The following is a 14,489-nucleotide window of genomic DNA, read 5'->3' as shown; positions in this document are numbered from 1 at the left end:
TGGAAGGTTAAGGGAAGGTTAAGGGAACGTTAAGGGAAGGTTATGGGAAGGTGAAGGGAAGGTTGGGGAAGGTTAAGGGAATGTTAAGGGAAGGTAAGGGGAAGGTGAAGGGAAGGTTAAGGGAAGGTTAGCAAAGGTTAGTGAAGGTTAGTGGAGGGAGGAGGGAGAGAGGAAGGAAGAAAAAGAAAGAAAGAGCCCCCCTAGGGTCCCCTTGGCCTGGCCTGGTCTTCCTCTAAGAGAGCCCCTGGCCTCACCTGTCCTGCCACTAAAGGCACCTCTGGCGTTTCCTGGCCTGCCACTAAGGGCTTCCCTGGCCAGGCCTTTTGATGGCCCCATTGCCACTAAGGGCGGGCCTAGCCAGGCCTGCACCAGAGACCCACTGTCTCAGAGCCACCCTGGTCTGGCCTGGCCTATCCTAGGATCCTGCAGGCCTGACCTGGCCTGGCACTATGGGCCTGTCTGGCCCAGCCTGGCCCAGAGCCAAGGACTACCCTGGCCTGTCCTGGGTTGTCCCCAGGGCCCTTCTGGCCAGTCCTGGCCCAGCACTATGGGCCACCTCTGTCCTGGCCTGGTGCTATGGGCACCCCTGCCAGGTCTTGCCTTCCACTAGGTGCTCCCATGGCCTGGCCTGACCCTAGGTCTACTGTGCCCTCACCTGCCACTAAGGGCTGCCCTGGCTCCAGGGCTGCCAAGGGCGTTCTACTGCTATGGGCCAGCCTGGCCTGTCCTGCCCAAGGAATCCAATGCTTGTTCTGCTATATGGCCCCCCTTTACTAGTCTGCCCTTAGCAGACCACAGCCATGAGGGCCATCTTGCCACTAAGGGCAACCCTGCCACTTAGTGCCCCACTTGACTGGCCTGTCCCTGGGCTACCTTGGCCTGTCTTGGTGCTAAGAGCCCCCCTGGGATCCCCCTTAGGATCCTGCAGGCCTGACCCGGCCTGGCACTATGGGCCTGTCTGGCCCAGCCTGGCCTAGATCCAAGGACCACCCTGGCCTGTCCTGGATTGTCCCCAGGGCCCTTCTGGCCTGTCCTGGCCTGGAAGTATGGGCCACTTCTGTCCTGGCCTGCTTTGGGTGCCCCTGCCTGGGCGTGCCTTCCACTAATTGTTCCCATGGCCTGACCTGACCCTAGGGCCCCTGTGCCCTCTCCTGCCACTGAGGGCTGCCCTGGCCAAGCATGCTGCCAAGGGACTCCTACCGCTAAGGGGCAGACTGGCCTGTCCTGCCCAAGGAACCCACTGGCCTAACCTGCCACATGGCCCCCCTTTACTGTTCTGCCCCTAGGGGACCACTGCCATAAGGGTCACCCTGCCACTAAGGGCAGTCCTACATGCCCTAAGTGCCCCCTTGACTGGTCTGTCCAGGGACCATTTGGCCTGTCTTCATGCTAAGGGTCCCCCTGGCCTGCCCTGGCTCTAAGACTACGCTGGCTTTGCCTGGCCTGGCAGGCCTGCCGTAAGTGCTTCCTTGGCCTGCTCTGGCACTAAAGGCCCCCTGCCGTGGCCTGACCCTAGGACCTCCTGGCCTGCCCTGCCCAAGGGACCAATTGCAGTGGTCTTCCTCTGCAGGCCCCTGAGACTGGACTACTGGTAAGGGCACCCTGCTGCTTTCTTTTCTCTCTCTCTTTTTTTTTTGTTGTTGTTGATTATTCTTTTCTTTTTCTTTTTTTTTTTAAGATGACCGGTAAGGGGATCTTAACCCTTGACTTGGTGTTGTCAGCACCATGCTCTCCCAGTGGGCCAACCAGCCAGCCCTATATGGGATCTGAACCCGTGGCCTTGGTGTTATCAGCATCACACACTCCCGAGTGAGCCACGCGCCGGCCCGTTGTTGTCTTCTTTTTTTTTGGTTTCTCTTTTATGGTATTTTTTCTTTCTTTTTTCTCATTTCCTTTTTTTTTTTTTTTCTATTTTTCTTTGTTGCATTTTTTGTGGTTTTTTTGTTTGTTTGTATTCTTCCTTTTTTTTGGCACTCTTATTTTGGTTTTCTTCTTTTTGTTGGTGTTTTGTTTTGTGAGGGTTTTCTTTTGGGGCTTTTGGGGATGTTTTCTTGTTTCGTGGGGGTCTATTTTTCTTTGGGGGGGGTTTCTTCTTTTAATGGGTAGTTTTCTTCTTTCTGTTGGAGTTTTCTTTATTTTTTCTTTTTAAAAAGTTTTTTTTTCTAAAAAGATGACTGGTAAGGGGATCTTAACCCTTGACTTGGTGTGGTCAGCACCACGCTCTCCCCAGTGAGCCACGGGCCGGAACTGGAGTTTTCTTTTTGTTAGGCGTTTGTTCTATTTTGTTTGTTTGTTTGTTTTTTCTTCTTTTATGGAGGTTTCTTCTTTTTGTTGTGATTCTCTTCTTATTTTTGAGGTGTTTTCTTCTTCTGGGTGATTTCCTCTTTGGGGTGTTTTCCTATTTGGTGTGTTTTCTTCTGCTTGGAGTTTTCTTCCTTTTGGGGGTTGTTTTCTCCTTTTTCCGGGTGTTTTCTTCCTATGTTGGGTATTTTCTTCATTTATGGTTGTTTTGTTCTTTTGGGTGTTTATTCTTTTATCTTGGAGTTTTCTCTTTCTTCTTCATAGTTTCTTGTCTTTTTTTGTTTGTTTTCTGATTTTCAGTTTTTTTTCTTTTCTGGCCCAACTTCTCAGCCAGCTCCATCTTCTCATGCTGCCCCGACTGCAGCACTGGAGACCTCCATGTTCTAATTGGTCTGGATGGAGAGAAGCAATTGGCGGCCCCTGATGCTGCTGGAGACCCACGGCACAGGGAAGGGGGCACAGGTCACTGGCTCACAGGTGCCTTCCCGGGTACCATTTCCTGTGAGGTCTCCAGCACCCCAGTTCACAGGTAGGGAAACAAAGTCCCAGGGGGTGAGTGTGGAGGGCAGGCCGGCAGGGCAGGTGACACACCAGGCTGAGGAAGCCAGTACAGCTCAGCCAGAGCTGCTCCTGGAGCTCACGGGCCTGGGACAGCACGAGCTGGTGGTGGCATGGTGGCACTGCGTGCCCTCCAGCACTTGCCTGTGCTGCTTGCCTCAGAGCCCAGCAGCTGCCCCAGCTCCAGCAGCCGCTCCTCCTGCTCCCGGTTCAGGTGGCTCAGATCCTCATTGTCCTTTACCTGAGCCGTAGCTGACACGCCAGGCTCTCCGGCTGCTTCTGCAGCTGCTCCGCCTCCACCTGCAGCCCCTGTTCTTCCTCGCTGAGCCCTGCTGGTGGCTCCGGTGGTGGAGGCTCAGCTGAGAAATGAATCAGATGATGAGGGATTCTGGCCTCTGGAGTTGCACAAAACTCTCTTCTCGACCCACAGCTCCTAATTCAGCCTCGCCCAGACCATGGCTTCTTGTCTAATCATTCCTCATGCCCAGATGATGGTCAATCATTCAAACCACTTTCAAATAGAGTTCTTCACATTCTTATGCTCAAGACAACTGTGGGTGGCTGACGATGGGCACCCCACCCCTCTTTGCAGATGGGGACACTGAGGCTCAGGTGAGCAGACTTGCCGTCTGCTGGTGCACACCTCTTTCTCTTCCCCCCGCCCGCTGCCAGGCCACCCCAGCCCCAGCTTACCTGTCCACCTGCTTACATCGGCCTCACAGGTCACTGGCTCCTGGACCTGACTCACGCCATGCTTCTCCCTTGAAGCGTGCACCTGCCCAGAGCATAGGGGCTGAGCCATGGAGGGAGCGGCTGCAGAAGGGACAAGCTGTCACCTCCCTCTCTACCCCACCCCCATAAAACCAAAACCCTGTGCTGCAGCCGCTCACCTGTCGTGGCAGGAGCTTGGATGCCTCAAGCTTCTTCATCTGGAGCTGCAAGGCCGCCTTCTCCATCACAAGGACCTGAAGCTTCCTCTTCAGTTGGGACTGGTGACACTTGTGGTCCTCATTGCTGTTCCTGTGGCCAGAGGTGGAGGAGAATGGAAAGAACGAGGAACAGAAAAGACCACTTTGGTGATCATGCACTGACTTTGCCACACAACCAGAGGACCATGGCATGAGAAGGGGATTCCAGGAACCAAGTCACAAGTGCCAGTCCAGAGAGTGGACATGAATTGCCTGAGGCCACACGTGAGTCACTGGCACAGCTGGGGCCAGAGCTTGGCTCTGTACATGCTGAAACCTGTATGTCCCCCTCATTGTGCTCACCTGTACCCTCCTACCTCCCACCACATTGACTGCGCTGAGGCCCCCAGACCTGCCATCCACTGTCCCCCTCCTACTTCTTGTCCTCCAAGTGCAGGTGGAGAGCATCTCGCTCTTTCTTCAGGTCGCGGTAGGACTGCAAATGCAGAAAGGCGAAGTCAGGATTCGGCAGGAAGAAGATGTAGTCGGGGCACACGAACACTGACACAGCAACCATTCCGCAGTGACATTTGCTCCCCTGAATCACACTTGACATCTTTTTCAAGCATTTCCAAGCCCATGTTCTCAGTTGGTCTTACTAAGAACTCAGTAAGGGTGGAAGAGGCAGGGAAAGAGATCTGATTTACAGCCGGCTGACCGAGGCCCAGGGATATCGGGTCATGTTGCCATTGTTATGACTGTCATCACCATCATTTGACTCTGTATTGAGTGCGTCACCAGGCACCATGCTAACAATGCACTGAATCCTCACAACCACCATAGAGGCAGTTACTATTACTATCTCCATTTTGTAGATGAAATAAAGTATTAGCGGTTAACTGCTAACATCACTTACAGCTGGGACGTGAACATCCAGGTCTATCTAATTCTCTAAGGCCATTTTTTCCGCCGGGGGTGGAGGTGCAAGCGTGAGGGCAGGTGGCTGGACTCACCCTCTCTGCCTCCTTCTGTTGTACAGAGACAGTGGTCAGACTCCACTGCAGCTCTTTTATCTGCACTCAAGTGAGCACAGGCAGCTCGCCAGATGTTCACACTCCCCTGGAATGACAGAGGTCAGGAACGGAGCCCAAAGGACTCCCCCAAAGGCCTGCCAAGGCACCAGGTTGAGGGGGAAAGGGTGCCCAGATTCATACCTGCTTTCTGCCAGACCGCATGGTGAGTGTCAGCCAGGGCTCTCTCTAACTGTGCCTTTTCAAACATAAAGACGTCAGTGGTCCGAATCTGAGCCTTTGGGAGAAAAGCCAAATGGATGCTGAGAGAGGGAAAGGAAGGTTCTCCAGGGGACATGAGGGGTGCCACAGAGTCCACTCACCTGCAGTTGTTCCTGCAGGGAGTTCACCTGCTGACACCTACTCTCCTGTGGTAGGAAGAGGAAAGAAACATCTTTTACCAGGGAGGCAGAGATGCAGCAGCAAGGGACAGGACCCCAGAATGCCACCAATGGCCCAGGACAGGCCCACCAATGAGGCCAGATTCTCAGTGACCTTGTGGGGCCGAGGGTGGGGTGCAGGGGTTGAGCCTTCTCCAGGTTGGGGGTGGACAGAACAAGCCTGCAGCTCCCCATCTGAGTCTTTCCCCAAACCCATCAGACATGGAATGAGCGAACAAAGAAATCATGTTCCTCTTTCCTGTTGGTCCAGAGTTTCCTGGTGCTGTTTTTTCTGTGTGGAGCATCACAGGAAAGTGACCGAGGTTGTCCCCTCAGCTCCATTCCCCAGACCAGAGTGGTGGGCAGGGGACAGGAAGGGATTTTCAAGGAAAAGCTCTCAGACCCTATGGGGACGCAAATTGACAAACTCTCCTCGAACTCCCAAGGAAAGAGAATTTGGATCTTTGTTGGCTTTCACTCACAGCTACAGAGCTGAACATCTGAATCTGGATTCTCTTTAAAGGACAGCCACAGAAACTTCTAGAAATGGAGGCTGAGAAAGGAAAGACTACCCTTCTCCCAGCTTGTGATTTACAACGGTGCATGTATTCACCATGAACCACACACTATGGGACTGGAACTGCTCTTAACAGCAGGGATCCAGGTATGAAAAGGACAGGCAAGATCCCTGTCTCCCTGATGTCTCATGTGTGTCTAGAAATCTTTCATTCTTAGAGCTGAAAGGGGCCTTTGATACCCTCTAGTTCTATCTCAAGACACTCAAGCCCTGGAAGGAGAGGTGGCTTGTCCAAAACCAAAGACAGAGCAAAGCAGGAACTAAGTCAGGGTGGGAACATAGGACTTCAGACAACAGTCAGCCTAGTGTTTCCAGCAAAGGGACAGCCAAGGGCACGTGTGGCGAGGAGTCAAGCAGGGGTGTCTGGAGAAGAGAGAGTGGGCAGACAGGGCAGCAACGGAAAGAGCCATGCCGCATGGTCTGGGGCCCCTCCTGCTAGGCCCCTGAGCACCCCATTCTCCCTTGGCACAGGAACCCCCAGCCCCTTTTCTTTAGATCCCCCAGGGGAAATTGGAGCCCAGGATTGGCAGTGTGGAATCAGGGGACCCCACTGGACTCTTACCAACTCCTGGATCATGCTCCTTCAACGTTTGTTTTCTATGTAGCTGTAGTATCAGGCTACTGCTAGATCTAGGCATCTGCTCTGAGGCACGTGCAGAGAGGAGGAGGTGGAGGAGTTCTGGGGGAGAGGTAGAGAGAGCGATCATTAGGGGTGGGGTGGGGGCTGTCTCAGCTGGCAGAGAGGGGCTGGGTGCCCCCACCATGAGAGGTGGTCAAGAGGCTGGCCCGCAGGGCACTTACCTCCAGCTCCTTCATGTAAACTAATGTCACAGAAGCCTCCCCATTGATGTCACAAAGGCCTCCCCACTGATGTATGATGTGGGCTAGAAGAGATGAGAGTGCACATGGAGACGCTCTGTCCCCCTCAGTGGCTAAGCCCTCTGCTGTCGTTTCTTCCCCATCAGCTGGCAAAAGTCTCTTTCCTGTCTGACCTGGACCAGGCCTCTTCCTGTAGCCCCTCTGTGCCCACTTCTGAAGGTCTCTCTCCCCCATCGACCCTCCCCTCCTGAACAGCTCTTATCCTGTACTTTTGTTTTTTATTTTTTTCTTTTGGTGGCCAGTATAGGGATTGAGCCCTGGATCTTGGTGTTATCAACATCAACCTGTGCTTCCTGCAGCTGGACCCGATGAGAGCCAAGCTCGTGGTCTGTCTTTGTGTGCACAGCTTCAAGGGAGAAGACTCAGGGACGAGTCCTAAATCATAACCCTTGCAGAGGGAGATGCAGGATTCAAACCCAGACTTAACCAGTCCCTGACATTTCTTCCATGATCCTTACCATTACCCCCTACTGTCTCTTGAACCCCCTGTTTCCAGGAGCCTGACCAGCCGAGACTCACCTCCTTAGGCAAATGGCAACCCCCAGAGGTTGCTAGATCAGGGCTACTGCCAGTTTTCATTTTGTTCTTTGCTCTGGAGGACCACCAGGGCTGTTTCTCCATTGATAACCTCTTAACTGTGAAAGGGAAAAGCAGTAATATTCAGGAGACCGATAAGCCCCTATACTTCCATCCTACTTTACAGTTTTTCCAAAATATTCTTCCTTATACCATCTGATTTAATGCCACCAGCAACCTTACACGGTGTTGTAATGATCATTAAATGGTTGAAGGAATGGACCGATAACATGACTGAAAAAAGGCAAGAATGGAATTTAACTTCAGTCTTCTGGGGCTTTGTCAAGAATCAGCAGCTGCCAGTTGGCAAAGTACAAATCAGACATTGGGGTCCTCCCTTACAGAGCTGTGAGAGCTGCACACCAGTACTTTTCAAACATTTATATCAATGTATCCTAATGGCAGAAGTCGTGAGGGCACACCCCTAGGGATCTGGGGACCTAATAAAAAGAGGACAACTCAGGCATCATTTCAGAGAGAAGTCTGTTACGATCTTACAAATCTAGATGAATGTCACACCTGAGTTCATTAATCGATTTTTCTTCTCTCAAAAGAATCGAGCAAATCTCATTTGTTAGAAAGATGCCCCCTATGAATCCTGTGGCACCCCAGATTGAGATGATCTGGGCAAGATTCAAGCTGTGAAGTTCAGTTGCCCAGGATTTGTTCCACAGAAGATAAGCACATCTCCCTCCAGAGGGCCCTGACTGAAAGGTGCTCTGGTCCCAGAATCCTAGGGAACTCTAATGTGAGATACAGACTCAGAAATAGGATCTAAATTGTCTCTAGAGAGTAGAAACTTGGGAGAAAACTAAACCAAACCCATTCTCCCAATTGTCACCCAAAGATATTGTCAACATTTCAAGCTCACTGGTGATATGTAGGCTTTTCAGGTAGTAAATGTCTAAGTAAAGGGAGTGAGGGAGACAGAAACCTCTCGGTCCTGCTTCCCCTAGTTCTGAGTGCCCTTCCAAATGGAAATTTGTGCCATGACCAGAGAAGCTGGAATGAGGGTGAAAACACTTAGGGGACTGGGCCATCAGGTCAAAGTCTGGGCTCCAGGCAGTAATGACAAGGGACAGCTGGCGAGGGCAGGGGCTGGGATGGCTGAGAAGACTTTGGTGACGGGAGTCAATAGGCTCAGAGGGATAAGCCCTATGTGCCTCAGAAGTGACACCGAGTCCTGCCCCTGTCCCACCATCAGAGGGGCCTCAGGCTGGGTCTGGGGCCTGCAACCCAACATGCTATACCTTATTCTTGGCCACAGTCAATTTCCTCTGTCAGGTTTCCTCTGATGTCTCGAGGCAGGGAAAAGGTAAGGGGGGCCGTGTCACCACCATCCAGGCACTGGGGACTTGGTTCCTTCAGCTGACAACGCAGATGTGCAACTGAGCCAGAGCTGGTGGGAGCGGGCGGTGCCAGGCAACACTGAAGTAGGCGTGTCCTCAATGCTCACAGCTCATTGGTGAATGAAAAAGATGAAACAAATGGGGGCATGGCCTGGACACAGGGAAGGATGGAGTCACAATGAAAGTTGTGGGTCACTGACCCCACCTACCCCGGGGAGAGACCCCCCTTGGGGAAATGGGTGGGGCTCTCGCTTGGTGTCCATGCAGCACCTGTGTGACCCTTCATGGCAGTTGTCAGAGAACTCAAGGCACCTGGCAGAGCAGAGAGGCCACTGTCCAGCCCCAGCCCTGGCCCTCCATGTGCCAGTTCAACCCCTGACCCGGGACGTAGGACCCCAGGGCTCAGGAGGTGGGTGAGGAAAGGACAGCAGGGGAGAGTGTATCACTTCACAGTCCCTTTCCAGACTCCTCACAGCTCTGCCCCAGACCTTCTTATCCCAGAAACCACCTCCAAAGACCCCCATCCAGTCCTCCAGGTGCTTCTCCACTTGCCCCCTTCCTCGAAGGTCCCTTCACTGATCCCGGGAGCGTAGCTGCCCCTTCCCAGCTGGGTCCTATCCAGGTCACTCCTGCTTGCCAGATGCTCTTCCTCTCACACCGCACAGCACCCCCTTCCTCCCAGCACGGGCTCTCGGTCCCATCAGCCGTTCCCCTTGGGTGCCTCAAGACCAAACTAGGGAGGTAAAACTGTAAAACTCTCAGAAGAACACACAAGTGTAAATCTTCATGATCTTATATTAGGCAATGGTTTTCTAGGCGTGACATCAAAAGCACAAGCAACGAGAGAAAAAAATGGATAAACTGAACATTATCAAAGTTAAAAACTTTTGTCACTCAAAGAATGCCACAGAGAAAGTGAAAAGAAACGTGAAAGAAAGTGAAAAGAAAACCACAGAATTGGAGAAAAATTTTACAAATCTTATATCTTATCAGTTTTTCTTTTTTTAAAGATGACCGGTAAGGGGATCTTAACCCTTGACTTGGTGTTGTCAGCACCACGCTCTACCAAGTGAGCTAACCGGCCATCCCTAAATAGGGATCTGAACCTGTGGCCTTGGTGTTATCAGCACCGCACTTTCCCTAGTGAGCCACGGGCTGGCCCAATCTTATATCTTAGAAGGAGCTTGTATCCAGAATATATAAAAAAAGATTAGAACTTGATAATAAAAAGATAAATATCCCATTCTTTTAAATTGGCGAAAAATCTGAATACATAGTTTTCTAAAGAAAATATACAAATGACCAATAAGCACATAAAAAGATGTTTGACATCAGTAGACATCAGAGAAATGCAAATCAAATCCACAGTGAGATATCACTTCACACCCACTACCATGGCTATAGTCACAAAGATGCATCAAAACAGTGTTGTAAAATTATGGAGAAATTAAAACCCTCACACACGGCTGGGAAAACTGTACAGTGGTGCAGCCACTTTGGAAAAGGCCTGAAAGTTCCTCAAAGGATTCAGTGTAGAGTTACCATATGATCCAGCAGTTCCACTTCTAGGTATATGGCAAGAGAAATAAAACTATGCATCCACACAAAACCTTGAATATAAATGGTCATAACAACATTATTCACAATAGTCCAAAGGTGGAACTAGCCAAGTGTCCATGAACTGATGAATGAATAAACAAAGTGTGGGATATCCGTGTAAATAAACATTATTCAGTCATAAAAAGCATTGGGGTGCTGACGCGTGCTACAACTTCACATGAACCTTGAAAACATTATGCTAAGTGAGAGAGGCCAGTCACAAAGGACCTCATAATGTACGATACCCTTTTTATTAAATGTTCAAAATGAGGAGATTTGTAGGAAACTAAAGCATATTAATGGTTGCCTAGGGTTGGAGGGGATGGAATAATTGGGGACGATGGTTAAGGGATTTCGTTTTGGAGTAATGAAAGTGTTGTACAATTGCTGTGATGATTGCAAAACTCTGAGTGTGCTCAAATCCATCGAATCATACACTTTAAATGGGTGAGTTGTATGGCATGGACATTACATCTCAATAAAAGCTGTTCACAAACAAATGTGGGGGCCGCCCCGTGGCTCACTCGGGAGAGTGTGGTGCTGACAACACCAATGCCACAGGTTCGGATCCCTATATAGGGCTGGCCCATGGCTCACTTGGGAGAGCGAGGTGCTGACAACACCGAGTCAAGGGTTAAGATCCCCTTTCCGGTCATCTTTTGAAAGCAAAAACAACAAACGTGCTGTGACTTCCGCTTCTCCTTAGGATATAGATGTTGCAACAGCCCAATGCCCAGCACAACGACCAGGAAAAAGCCAGATAAAGCATAAAAATCCTATTTTGAAGGCATAGCAGTGCTGTGGAAACGACAAGTAGATGATCTTGAACTTCACAGCGAGTCGCGTCCCCGCAGGCCCGGCGTCCGCGGCTGTCGCGCAGAGGCCGCCGGTCGTCCCACGTCGCCGCTCGCCGCATCCGCCAGATTCAAACGAAGACGGAGATTCGAATTCTGGCGCCGAGCCCGGTGATTGGGCGGGAGGCGCGGCGGCGGCCAATGGGCGGGCGCGGAGGGCGGGGCGGGGGCGGGGCCGGGCCGGCGTCTTTCCCGCGCTCCCACGGTGTCGGCATTTTGAGTGTTTTGAGCCCCAGGAAGGCTCCATCCGGCCCCAGAAGCGAACGGACCGAGCAGACAGACGAGCGCGAGCGTCGCCCGCGAGGTGGGTCGGCGAGGCGGGCGCGCACACACGGCCCCGTCGTCGGACCCGAAGGGCAGGGCAGGCAGGTGGGCACGAGCCCCGAGCCCGTCCCCGCGCCGGCCGCGCCCGCCTGGCTCCGGCCGCTCCCAGCGCCCTGGGCTCCCCCTGCAGCCTCGTGCCCGAGCCCCGTGTGCGGCTCCGACGGCGTCCTGGACCTCCGGCCCTGCCACGCGGGGTGCCCTGCAAAGGGGGCCTGTCTGTCGCGGTGGCAGGAAAGATCTGTCTCCGACGTCTGATGAGGGGCTTGCCACCTGCGGAGGGGGTGATGCGACCTGGGGCTTGGCCAGGACCCAGCTGCTGGCAGGGGGGTATGACGTGGCACACAGCCACACTACCGTGGGCACCGACCCTGTGGTTTTCCACTGCAGGCGTGTCTGTGACCAGCAGAGACCCTCTGCCCTGGGGATCCAGTGGATCGTATTAGAACACTAGGGACAGTGGAGCACGAGGAAATCATGCACAGTTGTGCAGTGTGTTCACCGCGCAAGGGCACCTGGCAGAGGTCTACTCACGGCACCAGTGCGCATCTCCGAGAGAGGCTATGCCCACCCGGGAGAGCACCATTCCCTAACTGTCCCCTACAGGGACCCATCGTCATTTACTTGCCCAGAGAGTTGTTCCACAGAAGAACACGGGCTGTGGGTCCCATCAGATCCAGACGCCTTTCCAGGACTGAGCCAGGACTGAGCCGAAGCTGCCCCGGGGCTTTCTGGTCCCCTGTGAGTATGCTGGTGCTCCCCAGTCCTCTCCCGTGGAAGTCACTGCTGTCCCCAGCCCTTTTCTCCATCCCAACAGCAGCCGACACCCCCACCCCAGGCCTCTCCAGGGACTTCTCCCAGCAGACCTGTTCTGCCGAGAATCTCCAGGTCATTTCTCAATCCCTCCCCTCCCTTTCTTCCTGCCCTACAATCTTCAGAGAAGAAGTGGAGTCCTGGCTTGTCAGAGGTCAACTCTTCTCCCTACCCATTGTCCCCTCCCTCCTCCCGCCTCCTCAGATGCTTTACCCCTCTCCAGCACCAGCCACCTCTCCTGATCCCTGGTGTCTCCTCTCTCCCAGCCCTGCCTCTAAGTGTGTCCCCAGCTCCTCAATCAGGAGAACGCTCGGCTTCCCACTGTGCACTACTTTACCTGCTATTAGTGTCTCTTCTCTGGCAAGCTGCCCGAGAAAAACTCTCATCCCAATGGCAGGGTTGCCACCAGCAGCAGCAGCAGCAGCGTTCAGTGAGATGGTGAAACAAGTGTATTCATTTGTCCATGGACTGAGCACCTGCTCAGAGCCAGGCACTAGGATGCAGCATGTGCCAGAAAGGCCCTGCCCTCCAGGGGCCCAGGCCGAGGGGATGAACAGGCAAGAAAAAAATCCAGGACAGTATGAGCACAGTTCTATGAGGGGGAGAGGGGATTCCAGACTTGGGGGTACAAGAAGGGCCCCCCAGAGGTGGTAAGGTCGCAGGCAAGGTGATGCATAAGCCACAGTGAGCCCAGATGATGCGGGTGGGAAGCCGCAAGTTTGCCAAAGGACCTGGTGGATCGGGCTTCTCTCTGAGAATGCGTTGGGATTGCTTTCTCTCCGAGAAATTCAGCACCCGCTGTCCTCGCCCCTCCTGTGGCGTCTGACTGTACAGATCAGGCCTTTCTCGCTCATGCTCACTCATTCCTTCCCTTGTTAAACACAGGCTTTGTTGGGCACTTGATTTCTCCTGGTCATCTTGCTGAATCCTTCCAGCAACCTTGGAGGCAGACACGTTATCATCCACTTTCACAGGTGAGGCCTCCGAGTTCCAGAGAGATGAAGAGTCTCCCAGGGACATCACAGACCTGAGGGGAGAGTGCGAGAAGGACACCTGTGGTGGACTCTCTGGGGTCAGGTTGGGGGCCAGGGCTGGGCTGTTAGGTAGGACTGGGTTTGGCTGAGAGTGAAAGAAAACTCCAAATAATAGTGGTTTAAACAGTCCTCAGCGACCCAGGCCTCCATCTCGTCCCACCACCTCCTTGGCGTGTGGCTTCTGCCTCATCATCCAAGACAGCTGTTCAGCTCCAGTGTCACATCCACATTCCTGCCAGCAGAAAGGGGGAAGGCCAGAGAAAGGCATGCCCTGTCCCTAGAAGGACAGTTTTCACACGTTCATACACTGTTTCTAAGTTCCCTTGCCAGAACTTACTCAGAGGGCCACACCCAGGTCCAAGGGAAGCTGGGAAATATCATCTTATTCTGTGGGGTGGGGGGCCCATGACCAAGCAGAAGCAGGGAGTGCCAATTGGGGGACAACAGGTAGGCTGTGATTGTAGCTAACTGGTCAATCCAGCAGATGCCCTTTCCTGCCACTCAGCAGCCATCTTCCAAGTCTGGCCAGGTGGATGGGACCAGCAAGGAGAATCTGCACCTTGACATTCAGAAACTGAAGGAGGAGAGGGACATGCTGGACAGGGAGATCTCCCGATTCATATTTGAGTAAGTTCCCTTGGGTTCGTTGGCGTGGTTAACATTTACCTAGTGCCCAGTGACTGAAACCCAGTCGCACTAGCTTTACATCAAAACAGGACTGTGCTGTCAGATTCAGGTGCCTGAGCAGCCTCTTGGGCAGGGAGGTGGTCAGCCTGGGGAGGGCCTAGAACTAGGAACTGGAAAGCTGTTGGGAAGGGAAGCTGTCGCTGTCCCCATCTCTCTCCGGAGCCACGCTCTCTGCCTCTGCTCTCATCGGCACACAGACTCCCTTCTCTCTGCATATGGGGCATCATTGTGTAGGGGAAGCTGGCTTTTCCACAGCTCCCGAGTTCCCGATGCCCCTCGTTCCAGCCACATGGCTGAGACTGAGCAGCCTTTGAATGTGCATTTCACACTTGTATTAGTCTGTTTCTGTTGCTTTTGACAAAATACACAGAACTGGGTAATTTATAAGAAAAATGAAATTTGTTGCTTACGGTTTCTGAGGCTGGGAATTCCAAAGTCCAAGGAACACGTCTGGTGGTGGTGACAGTGACCCCTCACGTAGCAACATGGTAGAAGCAGAGAGAGCAGAGAGACTCTCGGTGTTCCCCTTTAAAGCCCTTAAAAGCACGCCCCTGACCACCATTATTAATCCATTCACTATGGC

General features: G+C 52.8%; 1 non-coding gene across 1 annotated transcript; it reads right to left on the bottom strand.

The window, feature by feature from the left end:
• Positions 1-9,609: 9,609 nt before the first annotated feature.
• TRNAV-GAC (transfer RNA valine (anticodon GAC)) lies at positions 9,610-9,682 on the bottom strand. Its single transcript has one exon. It is a non-coding gene; the product is annotated as a tRNA-Val (tRNA).
• Between the last annotated feature and the right edge of the window lie 4,807 nt (positions 9,683-14,489).

Source organism: Cynocephalus volans, chromosome 17, assembly GCF_027409185.1.
Source record: "Cynocephalus volans isolate mCynVol1 chromosome 17, mCynVol1.pri, whole genome shotgun sequence".
NCBI lineage: Eukaryota > Metazoa > Chordata > Mammalia > Dermoptera > Cynocephalidae > Cynocephalus > Cynocephalus volans.
Note: the sequence above shows the minus strand (reverse complement) of the source record. Positions and strands in the feature narration are given on the sequence as shown.